This window comes from Falco naumanni, chromosome 3 (assembly GCF_017639655.2).
Source record: "Falco naumanni isolate bFalNau1 chromosome 3, bFalNau1.pat, whole genome shotgun sequence".
NCBI lineage: Eukaryota > Metazoa > Chordata > Aves > Falconiformes > Falconidae > Falco > Falco naumanni.
Window position 1 is genome coordinate 10,697,743 of NC_054056.1, and position 17,505 is coordinate 10,715,247.

At 52.8% G+C, this 17,505-nt stretch overlaps 1 protein-coding gene across 2 annotated transcripts in view; it reads left to right on the top strand.

Moving 5' to 3' along the window:
* Positions 1-17,505, top strand: part of KAZN (kazrin, periplakin interacting protein) — a 171,033-nt gene that overhangs the window by 81,955 nt on the left and 71,573 nt on the right. The gene's annotated exons all lie outside the window — the stretch shown is intronic.

A 17,505-nucleotide genomic window follows, 5' to 3' on the forward strand; every position in this document is an offset into this window, starting at 1 on the left:
GCCCCCCCTTTGGGGTCTGGCAGGCACCGAATGACTTGTTCGGCTCCAGCCCCCCCCCCCCCCCCCGCCCCGGCACGCTGCTGAACTCGCCGGTGCCCCCCCCGCGCACGCCCCCCCCCCACCCCGCACGCCCGCCCCCCCGCCCTGGTACCCCCGGCTCCCATTACCGATTTCGTAATTCGGTAGAAAAGCAGCCATGTTACCGCCGCCACCCGCCCCCCGGGGCTGGCGGGAGGGGGGGGGGCTGCGGGGAGCCCACCGCCCCAACGGGCAGCACTCGTGGTGGGCTGGGTCTCAGGGGGAAGGGCTCGCCCAGACGTGTTCCCCCCCCCCCCATTTCCCCGTGCATGCATCCCCCCCCCCCTGCTTCTCCATGCACACCCCCTGCTTCTCCATACATGCATGCGCCCCTCCCCCCAGGCATGCTCGCACCCCCCCTATGCACGCATGCCCCCTCCCATGCACACACACCCCTCCCTCAAACCCCCCAAAAGTTGTCACCAGGCCCCAGAGCTGGGGTGCGGGGGGAGCAGGGAGTGATCATTGCCCCCAGCTTCGGGGGGGGAGGGGGTTCACCAGTGGGGCCCGGGTCGCTCCTGCCCTGGTCCAGCACTCACCTGGCTGAACCCTGCTGTGACCTGCGAACCAGGGGGATGCTGCCATCGCTCTTACCTCAGGAACATTTGCATACAAATATATACGTGTATGTATGTATTTACCAAATAATTACAGGCTCGCATGGCAATTCACCCTGCAGCAGCCTGGGTGTCAGAGCAAAAATAGTGCAAGCCCTTCTCTTCCCCGATAACTGAATTTACACCTGCGTGATAAAAACGTCGGTAGCTGTTATTTACTCGTTACTTATTTACTGTGACTATCTCGGTGCGGTGGCTGGGCGTTGTTTAACGGCCACGTTTTGGTTCGGCTGTAGCTCTCCAAAGGCAGCCGAGCTCTTGGTGGGCATCGCCGCTCCCGGTGGGCTGCGGTGGCCCTCCCAGAGTTTTGGTGGTGGCAGCATTAATGCAAATTGATTTAGAAGGATTAAACTGTGGATTTGTTCCATCCAGCCTGTTTTATTTTGCTGGTTTGGTGGCAGGGGGGTGTGGTGCGTGAATTCCACTTGTTAAACGAAGTTAATCCATCCTCAGGGGCTGGACCTGGCAGAGCCTCCCGGTAGCCGCGGGTGCGTGGCGAGTAAAGTTCCGTGCGCGCTCAGGTATTTTCGGAACTGGTGTGTGTAGGTCCCTGTCGGGTGATGTGAACCGCACCCTGCTGGGTACCACGTCTGGGCTGCCCAGGCGCTTTCTGATATAAAAATCTGCTGAAAGGGCAGCCGGAGAATGCCTTCATCTGCCGGAGCGGGATCGGGAATGTAGCTGGTGACATGCTGCGGAGCGTGCCAGCGTGGATGTGGGAACGCAGCAGGTAACATCCTGCGGCTGCTCGCGCCCCGAGCTGGGGCTGTGCTCGGGGGATCGCTCCTTTTCCTCTCCAGGAACCTTTGGGCGAGAGGTGTGTGTTGTTGCACTCGTGTGCCTTTGTTCCCGCAGCGTGCCCTGGCAAGGGAGGGATGTGTCTGTGGTGCTCGGAGGGTCGGGGGCTCTTTTTTTTTTCTTTTCGTCTGAGATTTTCTGATCTGTCGGTGCGATGGAAAAGCTCCTCTTTGGGTTCCTTCACTGTCGGCGTGATGGAAGCCAGTCAGTAGGCTGTAAAGGTGCCCAAGCAGCATCCTCCGGTGCCCAGAGCGCGCGCTTGATGACTACAATTACACGTGCTTTGGAGTCGCGAGGTCCCCGTGAGCGCTGGTGAGGAGCGGTCCCAGCTTCAGCCGGGTGCGAGAGCAGTACCTTTGGTGGCTGCTGAACTTGCTGGAGGGTTCGCTCCATCTTCCCATTCTTAAGTCTGGCAAATTTGGCTCGGCGTGCTGGTGTGTGGGAGCTAGGAGAGAGGATGGATCCCTAATGAGGTGTGACTCCGTGGCCTTGTAGCTATAGATGTGTGTTTATTCTTCCCCTGGTAGTTTAAGAGGCTGTTACTTAAAAAGTGATGTATCCAGCCACATACCACTGCTGGTGTAACAGAAGCCAATCAATTAAATGTAAAATTGCCTTTGAAGAGCATTGTGTTCATCGTGCTTGCTGAGGAGAAGGGGGAGAGTCCTTGGTCTCTGCAAACCCTGCCGATGAGCTGCGCTCTCTGTTTTGGGTTTCCTCCCCGAGTTTGGTGCGGTTGTTTATGTACTGCCATAAATGCTCTCCTACATCACTCCGTGTTTGTCTCGGCAGGCCCAAGATATCTGTAGCAAGCCTTATGCTTTTCGTCAAGGATTCTGAGACGGCGTTCAGAAGGATGGGGTGAAAACAAGTGTCTCTGAATAGCTCCGCTGTTGTGTGTCTCCGGAGTAGGAGAGCTGCCAAGCTGTCTGGTTTACACAGAGATGCTCAAGGCAGGCAGGAGGCTGGTGAGCTGGGAGGGCAGCCGCTCGCTCACCTGCATGGGCGAACACTGGGTGCACCGGTGGGGCTGGGGTGGCTGCTGGGCATGGGGCGGGGATCTGGGGTGCTCCGGGTGGAAAAGCACAGGGCAGGATCGTCACGTCCCTCTGCTCCTGGTGGGAAGGAGCTCAGGGGTCTCACTGCTGCTGGCAGGGGCTGCGGGTCAGTCCTGAGTCGTGTGGAAGGAGGTAAGTGCGTGCCTCTGTGCTGTGCTCAGTCAGCAATTAGTATGGTGTGGTCTTTGTGTAATTACGGTGCAGCTTGAGACAGCTCGAGGTAGTAACTGCCCCCCTTTGTGCGCACCGAGGCTTCTCTCCGCTGTAACGTGCTGGTTTTGCAGCGGCGAGGTATGCTCCGAGGGCCTGCTCCACGCAGTCCGAAACAAAACTGGGAGAATTCAGCCAAGAGGGAGAGCAGGAGTGGAGGGTGGGTGTGTGTGGGTGGGTAGGAATGGAACTTATGTATTGTTACAGTCCTTAGCGTGAGTGTTAATCAGTCGAACCTCTCAGCCCTGACAGTCTTTTTTTTTTTAAACAGCGGCTTTGCTGGAAGAAGTGTCCTGGCTGCAGCCCCTGCCCCAGCCTGGGTGCAGAGTGGGTGGAAATTGGTACTTCATGTCTGCGGCGCTCAGCGCAGCGGTTCCAGCCAGCTCTCGGTGACATCGCCGGAGCTGCATGTCAGCATGCTCGTGTTCGAATTCTCATTTGAATGAGTATTGGTGGAATTAATTGGGAGCACAAGGCATGCCCCGTGGTCTGGGTCAGGCTGCGGCAGCGGGGCGGGATGCTGGGAGCGAGGGGAGGGATGCAGGTAGGCAGGCAGAGCATCGCAGGCAACGGTGGCAGCTGGAAGGTGAGCAGTGGCCCCGTTCACACTGCAGGCACCGCTGGGCGCTTGGCTCGGGGCCTTTGCTCAACCTACACCTGTGCCTCCACTTGCTGGAGTGAGAGCAGCATCCATGGGGAAATGCAAAGTTTGGGTGCAAGGACTCGCTGCATTGAATCGAGCGGTCGGTCCATTTAGCCTCGTGTTTTTGCTTGAGTCCCCTTTCCGCGTTAAATGAAAAACATCTTAATTAATTACTGTTGGTAAAGTGCTTGAAGGTGTAAAGCGCAATCAATAGCTAAGTGTTATTAGTAAGACGTCGCTCAGCATTCGGCATATCTCGCTGCCTGTTCCAGAGCATCACGGCATGCGGTGGTCAGAGCGTCCCGGCTCGCGTGGAGCTGGGTGCGATGGCGGGGATGGTGTTTGCCTGATGCTGCCACAGTTCACCTGGGAAGGGAGCCGGAGCTGCACCCTGCTCCTGGAATCAAGGATTTCTCCTTGCCGCACGGTGATCTGGGGCAGGCGCAGTGTAAGAAAGGTTTCAGTCGTGTCTTGGTGGCTGGTGATGCCAAAGGGCCAGGAGGACCTTTATGCTCGTGACAGCCTAAAATAGAGTTTTCTCGTTTTCTCTTTGATCTCTGTACACTTCCATAGCTACAATGCAAAGACTTTGACTTTTGCCCGGGAGGCAATCAGTTACCTCTGTGCTGTTGCTATTTTGCGAGTAATCATCTCAGGCTGCTGAAAATGTACCGTTCTCATCTTTTCAGAAATCATCCCTGCTATTTGTTCTTCCAGAGCTTGAGAGCTGGTACTGTAAGGGGACCTGAGGAGTTGGGATGCTGCTGTCCAGTTGTGTATGGGGAGTATTTTTGCACCATGCTCATCGCAAGATCAAGGTCTTGGTGTACTGTTACTCTAACCATTTCCTACTTCATTTACCTCTGTCCCGCATAGTTCATGGGGTGAGGGAGCAATTAGTTTCATGCTCTGGAACACTTGCATGCTCTGGGAGACAAATGGCGAGGCAGCAGCACTCACGTGGCTGTTTTGGATGCAAGGAACTAGTTTGCAGGTAGCGCGTCAGGTCCCTGTTACATCTTAATCTTTGAGGATGTTAACTTAAAATATCATTCCTGGAGCTTTCCTGTTCAAAAGCCTCGTCTGGCATGGTTAGCGTAATGTTTAGGTTCTCATTCCTTTAGGGTCCGTCCAGGGGAGTTGTAGTGAAGCTCCTGAGGAGGAGTAAGCTCAGGTCAGCTCTGAAGTTGAAGGAGGACTTAATGCGGGGTGTCTGACTCCCCGGTTTGTAGCGCAGACACACAGAGGTCTGGTGTTAGATTTGCAGGGGAGGAGGGGTAAATAGTCCCGGTCTTAAACTCGGGGGAGATTAAGGGTGATTTTGTCCGTTGGATTCAGGCACTCTGACAGCCGCTGGTGGGGCCGGGTGTCCTCCAGAAGGACAGCCTTTCCTCCCGTCACTTATTCTCCGTTACTCCAGGTATGTTGGTGTTCTCGGGCACTGGGGCCAGGTGATGCAGGAAGATCTGCATCCTTAACATGAAGCTCTCCGAGAGGCCAAAGGGGCTTGGCAGCTGGGGGGGCTTGTTGCCCAGCCTGAGAGCAAACATCTTTCCTTGAGTGGTCCACGCTCCTCTCTTTGCACCCAAGTGCACGGCTATAAATTAGACATTGAATGTCAGCGCTAGCGCCATAGACGGCAAAGTGTCAGTCTCAGTCTTATTAAAATCCAAGTCTCATCATTTCTAGTTGACAGCGAGGTGGGAGCTAAGGGCTGTAGGTGCTGCCACAGCAGCGTGCCCCTGCTGCCGGACCAGGCTGTGGGTCCGTGCGAACGGGCTCAGGGAGCTGCCTCGCAGTCTGGTCCTTTCCTCTTGCTGTGTGCTTTTTTGCTCCAGTCTTGATGGCTGATGCTTTCAGGTATGGAGATGGATTTTGTGGAAGCAACAGGTCTGGAGACCTCAAGCTAGACAAGTGCATGCTTTGGTGTCTGGAGGTGCGTGCTGTGTTAGCAGGAGGGTGAACGGGATTAGGGTTTTTTGAAGGGTAAGGAGCAGCTCTGAGCTGTCTCACCAGAATGCAGACATCGAATAAGCACTTTTGAAAGCATTGGCTGAAGTACTTTTCAGAGTCAGTTTGTTTGCTGGAGCTGCCAAGGGGAGGAAAAGCTCTTCCCAAGGTTTTTCTCGTGTGCTCCTGGCCACAATGGGTAACTGGAGGCTGGGGGATGCAAGGGTGAGGGTCTAGGGGTGCCTCCCCCAGGGCGAGGGGCTGAGGTTGAGCAGTGGTGACAGGCTGTGAACCAAGGGGACCTGAGATAACAGAGGCTTTAGCGGAGGACAATGCATCGCCGGGTAAGAACAACTTGGCAGAGGTATTGATTGTGATTGAGTGTGACACTGGCTGGAAGCGGCAGCTCCCGGGGACATCCTGGTAGTCCAGTGCCCCTCCGCCCAGCTCTGCCTGTTCGGCTTCGATAATCTGATAAATTGCTTATTTCTCTAATCTCGTTAGTCCTGTCCTTCCCCAGGTCCCTGGGAGCAGCCGCCGGGATGGGGACAGAGCTGGCCGTGTGCGGTGCAGGCAGGCTGCTCCCACCTAGGCTCGGTGTGGGTGGCTTTTGGGGCATGTTTCTGGTTTTTGGCTGTGCCTGGTAAAGTGATGTGCCTGTGTCTGAAAACTGCTGAGTTGCGAAGACCCCTGCTTTTGAGTGCAGGAGGCAAGCTGCAGCAGAGACCGGTTTTGCGTAGAGCACCTGGTGAGAAATGAGCTCTTGTCGTTTGGATTTCTGACACCTGCACGGCATGAGAGCTGCAGCGGGCAGGGCCCTCTTTGCCCCGAGAAATGGAAAAAAAGCTCTTGAGTTTTCCTTTCCAGGTGTGTGGTCAGCCACAGATTTTAAGTGCACGCAGCACCATGGCTCGAGTTTGCTTTCGGATCGCTGGGACGGTGGGGAAGGAGCGAAGATGCCTGCAGGAAGATGAAGGGGAGGGGGGTGCTGTCGTAAAGGCATCATGGCTCTCCTGTGGGCACCCACACCGGAGCCCTGGGACAGGATCAGCCTTGTCATTGAAGAAGGAAAAGGGGCTGAGTGATGCTCTGCTCTGCTGTGGTGTGGTTGAGGGCTGGGCTGCATCCCCCTCTCAGAATCGTCCGTGTCTCTTGCTGCTTCCGCAAACTTTTTTTTCTGGGAGGAGCATCTCTTCCGAGGACATCCATGAATCTTGCCCTTCTTGGTTCTTCCAGAGTCATTCTGCCTTGCATCTTTTCATGCCGCTTCTCCCTCTGAATTAAAATTTCACAGGTTTTGCAGGCTGCATCTGGGAGCTGAACCTTCAGGGCTGTCTGTCGGGGAGCTGGCATGGCTGCTGCCATCCCTGGGGACGCGCTTCTCTCCCGTGCAATCTCCGCTTTATTGTCCCACTTCACTGGGTGGCATCCGGAGGAGAATTCCACACCTCTCTGTCACCTCCCCTCTCATGAGAGTGTGCGCCCTCCCTCACGGGGAGTTAAATTGCCTTTCTGCAGAAAATGGCATGCACTGGCGAGAGGGAATTAGCGCTTGGTGTGAATACGAATGATATGTGTGATGTAAAGAGAGCGAGCGAGCACAATGCCGTGCTGATGCCGATCTTTGGGATTTTCTCTGACTCCTTTTTGCAACGGCAATCAAACCCCGAGAGCTAACATTGCTGCGGAGAAGTAGGTTTTGCAGAGAAGATGAAACAGAGCTTCTGCTGCTGCTGCGGCGGGTTGAGGCCATTGACAGCGTTTGGGCTTTGTAACAGAGAGCCTGAGACCTGCGTCTCATCTGCCTTTTTTAAATTCTTACAAAAACGCGGATTTGCAGAAGCAGACCTGTCTTGCTGATAGTAACAACCCACGCTAGCCCGGGCGTTCACTTGCCAACCAGATCCCTTGGCCACCTTACAGCTGGAGTGTTTTCCCACAGTGGGCGCAGGCAAGCATGCACGGCATTTAAGCAGGGAGACGATGACAGACGAAGGCTGGCAGCCTAACCGCACGCTTCTGCTCCAGCCCGTTACTTTTAACCAAACTGTCCATCATCCCCCCTTGGAAATTAACTGGGAAAAATAGTGTGGGGTTGCCGGTGGCCTTCACCCAGGGGCTGAATGGGAAGCCCAGCGCTGGGTCTCAGCAGTCGCTGTACAGCAAGCTCATTGCCCTCAATGACAGCCTCCCCTGCTCCTTTTTAGCAGCGCAATATCAAAAAATGCTGAAGTTGGTGCTGGGTTCTTGCTTAGGCGTACACGAGAGCATTGCGAACCCTTCAGGCCTGTGCAAGCTCCTGGTTTTGGTACTTGGGTGGTTTGCATGGTTTCTGCCCTCCCATTGTAAAGTGGGATTTATTTTTTTTTTTCCGGGATATTTCTGATTGCTGTAAGATGCTGTCGCGGGTTGAAATTTGCTGTAGGCGCAGAAGCATGGGAAGCGTTTTGCCTGTGTTCCAGGGAGCTGTGCTGTGTTAGGGGTGGAAAGCAAAGCAAATTGATTTGAGGAATAGATTTGAGAAACTTACCTTTGATGTCTAGATTTAGACAGTCTAGGTGCTCTCTTAAGGTGCGGGAGGGGAAAAAGAATGTCCTAGAAGAAACCTAAAGGGCTGCTGTAAAGGTTTTAGTGGGCTATACAGAGATTTTCATCAGGAAGATCTCAAAATGCAGCTGCATTTTGGATTTTGCGTAGCAGCTGCCCCGTGATGGGAGAGCCGGGAGGGCACAGCACATTTCAGCCCAACTGTCGCATGCTGCTGCGTGGGTGCTGGGCATGAGGGTGATGCTGGGGGGCACCCTGGGGTCTCTTTTCGGCTCGGGAGCAGAGCCCAGCTCTGAGTTCCTTGTGGGGCATCAGGAGCTCCCTGGGAGCCTAACAGCGTCGTTCTGTGATTTTGTGTGACAACAGCACGTTCAGTAAACAGATTTTTCATCCTGCAATGGCAAAATGTTCTCTGTGTGTGTGTGTGTTTGGCATTGTTTTTCCTAGCCTGAAATGTGCCCAATTCTTTGCTTTTATGTGTGTCAGTTATCGCATCGTCTGCTCAGCCAAAACCTGTTGTTTATCCACCTGCAGATACTTAACGTTAATTTCATGAACTTTTATATCCCCCGTAATGCATCCAGAGTTGCTAAATGGCTTTGCCCAAATTTGCTGTTATTTCTTCCCTACTGACATGACGGCTCGGGCAGGAGCGGGGGAACCCCTTCAGGCGGAGGCGCGGCGTGCTCCCCACCATGTTTGCATCCTGTAATTGAATCTGCAAAGATTGTTGGTGTCATCCTTGGGAACGGAGCTGGTTTTTCTGTTCAAATAAGCTTTGGTTCCCTGCGTGATCTGCCTTCGTGGCCGGGGGAGGTCCAGAGCTGGGCGAGAGGGCTGGGCAATGGAGCTCCTGCATTTCCATGGGAAGCAGGGGAGCTGCTGGGGCTGGAGCTGTGCAGCTCCTCGGGAAACGTCATCAAAACGGAAAGTTCATAGCGACATGGGACTGAGAAACCACAGAAAAGCCACCGATTTAGCAAAAAAAGTGGTATTTAATGCCGTGAAGGCATATTCTGGAGTAGCATGTTGTAAGATAAGCAAAACCACTCCAGGATTTATTGATTACAAGGTACCCAGGCAGTTGGGTTGGCTTCAGGGGGGATTGCTGCCGGGGTCCGGAGCCCTGGTGCTTTGGTGCACAGGTGCTGCTGGTGGGCTGTGGGAGCTTCTGGAAAAGGCGGTGGTCCGGAGAGGAGCGGGACAGCAATCCCCCGTGCTGGAGCAGGGGTTTGAGCTGCTGCTGCGCCTTCCTGCCGCCGTCCTCGTGCCCGTGTCCTTGCAGGGCTTTGCTCCAGCTCGGGGACTAGAGCTTCCTGGAGTCCCTTGCCAGCTGCTGAGGTGTTGCTGGAGCTGTGGCAGCCTGCAGCGGGCATCCTTCCCCGGGAGCGCGAGGTGGCTCTGAGTGCAGCAATTTATTGCTGCTTTCAGGCAGAGCAAAGCTTAAAAAGCACTTTGCATTTTTGCCACCTTTGCAGAGAACCTTTTTATGCGCCGTTCCTCCTTGGACATGCATCATTTCCAGGGTGTTTTGGTAAATTATCTAATTTAGTGTATCCTCCACCCTGCTTGTTGCTGTGGTTTCTGAGTGCATTCATTAGGGACCAGTGTGATTTGGAGTGTAATTCCTCTGATGGGTGCATTTGCTCTGCAGCGGCAGAATGTCTTTGATTCAGCATTACATGTATGGCGAGATTAATGGGAAGCACTTTACTAAATAGGTTTGAATACCTTGTAGGTTCCTTAAAGATTCTTTTCTTTTTCATTTAAAAGCAGCTGTATTATCTTGAGCTGAGGTTTATTTGATGCTGTTGTGGTTTGCGGACCATAGTGCTCCCTGCGCTGTGGGGTTGAACTGGTGTGCTCCAGAGCATCTGGAGCTCCTGGAAGTAGCCCGATGCTAAATCTGGGTGTATGGCTGTGATTATTTTATATTCATTTTACTTTGACGGAGGGAGGTGGGGTGTGGATGGACACATGCATAAAAAAAGCCATGAGAGCTCTGCCTGTTAATTAGTCCAACAGTAACGTGGTAATGACCACCCTGCAGGATTAAAAACCCATATGCAGGTAACGCATTAACTTGGCTTGTTGGCAGCAATAGATGATGCAGCTAACCTGGCTTCATGCCCAGCATCATCTCAGGCTGGGGGCTTCAGGTCACCCTGATACCTTCAAACATGCCAGCGGTGGATCCTCCAGTGTTTTCTGAGCTGGGAGCAGCTGAGCTTTTGGGCTCTCTTGGTAAACTATCTGCGCCTTGAAGACTTGCTGCGATTTATGCCCATTCCTTTTAGTTGCAGCTGTACATAAAGACTACTCCAAATTGGGGGAGATTTTGCTTAACTGCAGTTTTTGCGAGGCCGCTCTCGTTTGCTAATTCATTTCTGGTCGTTACTGCCGATACAAGTACAAGCTCATTTTTGCAGCAGTGTTTTGCATCTTTCCTGGACTTGAATCAGCAAATCTGTGTTTGTGACAATTCGGTGAGGAGAGGGGAAGTGGAAAAATCAGAGTGGTGCTCTGAAGATAATTTTGGGGTTTTGGTTTTTTTTTTAATATATATCTATGGTCAAAGACACATATCCAACCAAGTATCTTGAGTGGGAAGGATGAGCTGGGTATTGCTGGCTACAGGTGGACGGCATGGATGGATGTAGTGGCACAGATAACCAGGAGGAGATTACTAAACATACTCTGGTTCCTCTGGGGCATGTTTTCAGTGTATCTTGAGTTTCTTTAGGTGTGTGTACACAGTTCAGAGGGTAATACCATGAATTAGACCAACAAGAAAGACTAATAAAGAAGTATAACCCTCTGTAGTATACTAGGCTTATCCCTGATAAGCAGAGCTGCTCTGGTCTCATCTGAAATCTATGTATATGTCATGAAGAGAGCAGTAGGAGCTCAGTAATTAATATCACCAAAAAGTTTTCATCATTTTTTCTGTTCCAAATGAGTAAAAAAAATGGTAAGGAAAATATACCCGCACAGAACTTTGAATGAATATAGGATACAAGGGCATACAATAGGATACAAAAAGAAAGATTTTTTCCTTTATCCCAGTCTGTTGGGAAAGAAGGGTGGGGAGAGGAGCTGTGGGATGCAGTGAATGCTGTGGCTGAGACTTGAACTAGAGGAGGGTGTCAGCTGCTGGCCTGTGTGTTGTCCCCTTGTCCCATGGCTTTTGCAGGCACCCTGCAGTGCTGGTCCAGGGCCCTACCCAACACGTATGCCATGTCAAAAAGTCCACTTCTGCCTCTGCCTGCCGGCACGGCTGCCATGACCCTCGGGGGTGGGCGTGGGGGAGGGAGCATGTCCCATGGATGCTCAGACAAGCGCTGTGCAAACCACTGGGGTGTATCCATGCACTCACACTGGAGCTGGGTGAACATGGTCCTGGGCAACACACACAGCCAGTTCTTTCTGAATTCGAGGCACAGGTAGGGCGGCAGGCAGCGTGCGAGCTCGCGTGCTGCTCCGTTTCCTAACACAGAGGAGGGGTGTGCAGGAGAGGTGGGCTGTGCTGGGTGTTGGTAAGAGCATCGTCACAATGGGGTGCTGGTCAGGTGCTGAACTCCGTAAACACGAGTGTGGCGCCTGTCTGTGTGACAAGTGCCATCGCTAACAAGGAATCCTAACGAGGAGCCGCTGGGCGCGTGGCCGTGCCGGGCTGGGATCTGCGCGCCGCTGTTTCCTTCCTGCCTGCTCCTTCGGGCAAGCACAAACTTGCTCTGTTAGTTGTTTCACCTCTTACAAATGATGGCTAGCAGGGAAGGTTAGCTGCTTTCTGATCAACTCATAAAAATGTGTGTATATATATTTAATTTTGATATATATTTTTATTTTTTGATGTATTTTTATGGCGGAGAACAGCAGTACAACTTTGCTGTGGATGGGGACCTGTGCTGGGATTTTTATCTTTGCTCTTCAGCATTTCCTTTAAGCTTATTTGCATGAGGTTGAACTGCTAAGCAAATGTTCCCCGTGTTTTAACCTGTTGCACAGCTACGCCGTGCCTTCCTTCGTCAGCCTGCTGTGCAAGTGAAGGCAGATAACCGGAGCTCCCCTTGTGCGGATGCGCTCGCAAACAGACCGAAAGCAGCGAGGTCCTTACCGGCACCTCGCCGATAAAACGAGGGCACAGAAGCCCTGGCGTGGACCCACATTTTCTACTTATTTGGAGATTAAGAGCTCTTGAGGCTCTGGTTTGTTGTGAAAGTTAATTGCGAAGCCCTTGAACCTTGGCAGGGCTCCCGCGCCGAGGCTCGTCATGCCCCAGCTGAGCCCTCTGACAGGTATGGCTCTGCCCAGGCTGGTGGCCAGTGGCCACCGGTCCCTCCAGTGAGCATCTCTCTCAGGCACCGGGGACGTTCCTGGGGAGCCGAGTGGTCCTCAGGCAATGCCGGTCTCTCCCCACCGCCTGAGCTGGGTGGGAGGTGAGATGGTCCCACCCGGAATGTTAATCCCTCCCGCCGGCTGCAGCACTGCTGAGGCACCGCGGCAGCTTAATTAAAGGTTGCGTTTGATGAAGGCCGTTGTGCTTGCGTCAAGTGACGTCTGGAGGTACCTGCGAGCCGAGTTGGTTCCTCAAGGGTGTTCCCAGCGCGCCCCCGGGACCCACGCGAGGAGGCATCTCCCCTGTCGGGGCACCCCGCAGCATCCGCTGGGACCTTCCCAGGTCTCCTGGGGTTGTGACCCGTGCCCAGGACCCTGGAGCGTTCGGGTTGATCCTGCAGGTGGAGGCGGGAGGTGCAGTGCTGTCAGGCGACCTGCCTCTTCATGCTTCGCCTTGCCCCTTGCGTTGGCATGGGAAGAGGCTCAGGGTAGGAGCTCTGGGAGGTGGGACGTCCTCAGCCAGGTGGCTCGGCACAACCCCAGAGGGAAGCAGAAGCCACATGATTGCACAGGGGCAAGGTTTGTTGCTGGGGTTTCGGGGGTTTGTCTTTTTTTAAGGATGCTTTCTGATAGCTCCTTCCTGGCCAATACCTGTACAAATCGTTACGCACCGAGAAGCTGAGGGATCTGCTGAGCTCAGGATGGGCAGTCGGGTTGCAGATATTGACGTGCCGGGCATCCGCCGCGGGGGCTGAGGGTCTTTGCTTGCTGTTGTGGGGCTGCTTTGGATGCGTTGGTCCAAAGCTGATGCTAGCTGTATGTGTTGCGTTGGTTTTCAGCTTTCGTCACAACCTCCGGATGGTTTTTCTAACACCAGGGGTTGTGCACGCAGGAGGGTGCAATGGGGAGGCGTCGCTTTGCGTGAGGTATCAGCTTGATTTTTGTAAGGGGGGAACACAAAAACCCCTAAGGGTCTCATGTATGATGAAGAGCGCGTTCCCCAATTTTGAGTCTCCATCCTCCGTTTAGCAGATGTGAAGGTCCTGCCCCATCGGTATTGTTTTCTTCCTGAGCTTTTATGAAACAAAAGTAAATGTTACTGATGTGGCAGCACAAATGAAAGGAGGATGAGAAGCGATGTACGAAATGAATTGCCAGCCAGTTCTCATGTTTCTCTGTATTGGTCTTGTGGCATTTCTGTCGAGGAGGCCAGAGCACGGCGTTCCCTTACATATTGCTCACATCACTGGAGTATGATTGTATCTGACTATCACAGATGAGGATGCTGTATTTATGTCTCAATGAATTTCATCCCTGGGTTTACGTGTCCCGGTCCTCCGGGGAATATCACAAATCCGGTGTTACAGGGTACAGTGGCACGTTTGATTTATCAACTCTATTAATGATCTGGTTGAAGGGAGAAACAACGCATTAATTAAATTCACAACCAATGATTAACTTGGTGTCGCGAACACCAGGCAGGACAGAGATTTAGCATGGAGAGAAGTGTAGTCAAGGGATGGCAAACACTGCCAGCTTGCAGTAGCAAACAAAAATGTGAAGAATGGGGGTTTGGTGAGAAGATGATGCTTCGAATAAATGAAGGCGTTGGGCTGTCACAATCTCTACTGATTGTGGCCAGAAGTGGTGTGGCTGTAGGTGTTGCAGATGTGTACTGGTCTATGCTGGTGCACTGGGAAAGAGGGAGTGCTGGGTACTTATGCTCAGGAGGACAGACTAATATTAAAAAAAAAATAAAAAAATAATACCCACAGGTTGTCAAGCACGAATGTTTCTGGCGCTGCTCTGTGGATGGCATTAACATAAATTCAAGCTGACCTGAGTGCACTGGGATAAACCCAAACATTTACCCTCAGAAAATCCTCCAAGGGAACACGACTTTCACCGTTGGCTTTGGGCCGTTTCATGTTTTGCATTTCTTTTCTGTGGGTTTTAGTAATGAAAACAAACAACTTGGTTTCACCTTGGGTTGTACTTAACTCCCTTTCCAGCCGTTTTCTCGTGTTCCCACGCGTTCCCACACCTAGCTGAGTGGCAGGTGGGGGGGGTATGTGTGTACTTTTGAGGTTTGCACTAGAAATGTTTGTTTTCTGGCATGATGCAAAATCTCGGAAGTCGAGGCTGATCCGTTTCTCTTGGGGGATTTGCCCATACAGATATTCCCACGTGAGTCGGCGGGTGCCCGGCCGGTTCCATAGGCTTTGGTGTGCGCAGCCGCATGCTCCAAGCTACGTGTGTGCAGTGTGTGTCAGCCCCTGCCAGTCGTGACCTCCTCACTTGGCTTTTCGGTTTGGGTCCCTGACCCTCCTAATTGCCTCCAGCTGAAACTCTCCCTCCAAAGGTGACCTCAGATGGAAAATATTTTTGTGCAAAATGGTAACCCGTTTTGGGGGGGGAAAGCCCTTTAAGGGTGGACTCAGCTGGAGGTGGTGGATTCATCAGAGGAACCAGAGATGCTGTATTTTCGGGAAGGTACCTGTTAATAAGGAGAAACCCACGGTCGACCCAGCGGTGAGCTCCGGCGTCCTGGGCACTGTCGGGGGAGGTTCAGCCCCAAGCCCCTTCATCTCACGTGGTGCAGGTGATCACAGGGGGGAATTGGAGGACCCATTTGCAAGGAATGGCATTAATTATTTGGGGCTGGGCTGACTAAAATTAATTTTGGACACTAAGCTAGTTAATTTGTCCTTGTCAGAACCCCCCAGTCCACACGAACAGCCCTCAGGTTATTAAAAGGTTGTTTTAAAATGAAGAAGAATTTTGCTGGTTCCCTATCTTTCTTGGTCTGAAGAAGGATGTTATTTTAAAGATCAATTACAGTTTCTCAGATCCTATTATGCTGTCTCAAAGACACCCAGTGTTTTGGATTTCTTTTATTTAATTTTAAAATGTTTTGCAATCAGTAGTTTTCTTTTTTTTTTTCTTTTCTTTGTGCTACGTTTTCTTTTTGTGCTGTACCTTGGGGTGCAATTAGGAGCGTGTGCTGCCATTCTGCATCTGAGCGGTGCCAGGACTGCAGCAAGCATTAAAGCCCTCAGAAGGTAAATATCACTAAGGATGTAACAGAAGGAATCCTGGAAAAAAATGCAAGCCAGCAGCATGGAGGGGATTTATCCACCCCTTGATGTTTGAAGACTGCAGAAGGGGGGTTTGAGGGCTCGCAGGATCTCGCAGTTTGGGGCTGGGAAGGACAAGGTCTAACCTGGGGTGGGGGAAGGGGGGGTCTGTTTGGGCAGACCCCCCGGAGGTGTGAGGCTGGGCGCTCGCAGGTGCTCCGGGATGTGGGCAGTGGACCCTGCTGGGTTTGTGACGGCACTGGACATCACTGCAGCGGCACAAGGAGGTCCCTTACACCACGTTCCTGAAATACTGTGAGATGCTGCAGCTCCTCCAGCAGGGCTAGCCCCTCCCCCCCCCCCCAGCCCCTTCCTGCAGGGAAAACTCAGCTTCGCTTGTTCTGCTTCTGCTGAGTGTCCTTCGAGTGGTGGTTGTGGACTGAACTGCGCCTGGTTCCGCATCAGGATGGGAAGAAACAACGTGGGTGGAAGCCCTGGCTACAGGGTCCCCGCAAAGGTGCGCAGGCTGTGCCGGTGGTGGTGGTGGTACCTGGCTGCGATTCGCCCTCGAGCGTGGCCTTGAAGAGTCGTGCGGTGGGGAGAGGTCCCGTTGCCCGTGGGCGTTCGTGTGGGAGAGCGCAGGGATGGAGAGCTGGACCAGAGCAGCGAGAGGCAGGGGCGATGTGTCCCTCGCCCTCCCTCTCCGCCTCGTGCCGATATGTGGGGCAGGGGCTGAGCCTGGGTAGCGCGTGGCACGAGGGGACTGGCTGATACTGGAGCAGTGAGATCGCTTCCTGCGTTTGGCACTGGAAGGCATCCCTCCTTCCCCCGGCCGTTATCTGCAGCCACGTCCCTGGCCCCTGCCACGTCTCCTCTAACGAAGCAATTACACGCACAGAAGTGTGCTGGCTCCCAGTAACACTGGGAGAAGGTCACTGGATCGCCCAGAGCCTTTGCAGGTTTAGCAGGTGTTGTCCTGTGGGAAGGCTGGGTTTCCACCTTGCAGGGTATGCAGAGCTCCTGGCTGGACCAAGGGTTTTTGTACTCCAGAAACGCTGGCATGGACTGGGGGGCGAGCAAGGCTCCGAGCGGCAGAGGCAGGGTCCTAAGAGGAGCGTTCGGCAGTTTTAAGGTGAATGGTGTGCATGGAGTTGCAGTAGGCTTCAAGTGTTGCTGCCATTTGATGTGTGGGAAGAGATCAGTTGCCGTTTTGGAAGATTAATTTACACAATTCAGATCACACTTGTAGGGTTTTTTTGTTTCCTAGCGTTTCTTGTTTTACTAATTGCAGTTGTTTCACGTCCTCTAATCTATTATACTCTTTAATAAGGCATATAATTCATTATTTAAGTAGTAGTGTTCTGATAATTAGATGAGTTATTTTTGTCAGTGCTGATTAGTTGGTAAGTACAGATTAATATTTGAAGACGTGATGTGGTCCCTTGATATTTTTGTTTCAAAGAGGTGATGTGGCACTTGTTTTGCGGCGTTCCCAACAGCTTCATCCCTTACGGCGGGAGGAAGGTGCTGACAAGTTGTAAAGAGGGTTTGAAAGACTGCGGATCTCATTTCCCCTGTAAAATTCATTATGTTAGAAAAATGTCAGCCAGCAAGTGTGAGCTGGGGCTGGTGTATTGAAGTTGCAGCGTCTCTGGCTGGATGGGCAGCACCGGGGGGGCTCACCCCAGATGGGGTTTTGGGAGGTGCGAGCAATTATCTTGGATGTTGCAGGGTGCTTGCTGGATGCGTCCTGGAAGAGCTTTGCTCCTTCAAAAATAGAAAGCCTTCGCCTTTTTTACTTTTGTTTTGTTTTTTGGTGGTGGTGGTTCTTTTTTTTTTTTCCCCCTGGAGTTAATTGCCGCGTGGAACAATGTGGGCTTTGTGCACCCGGGGACGGTTTCTCCTCTCCCCTCCTGCGATGCTGAGCGCAGAGCTGTTCTCTGTGCGTGAGACAGAAGCTGTTTGCAGGATTAAGGCTTTTTTTTTTTTAATTCCGTTCATTTGCAGGCTTCTTTAATGAAGGGTGTGGTGGCCGAGGGGAGAGAGTGGGTTCCCACTCAGGTGCCGGTATCTGTGGGCTGAGACATCCCAGTATTCCCTGTCGCCTGCAAACTCGACCGAGGGAACCAGTTTGTACGCTGCAGCGTAATTAAGCATGTGTTTGTGGAGTCGCAGCCTTCTGCCTCTCC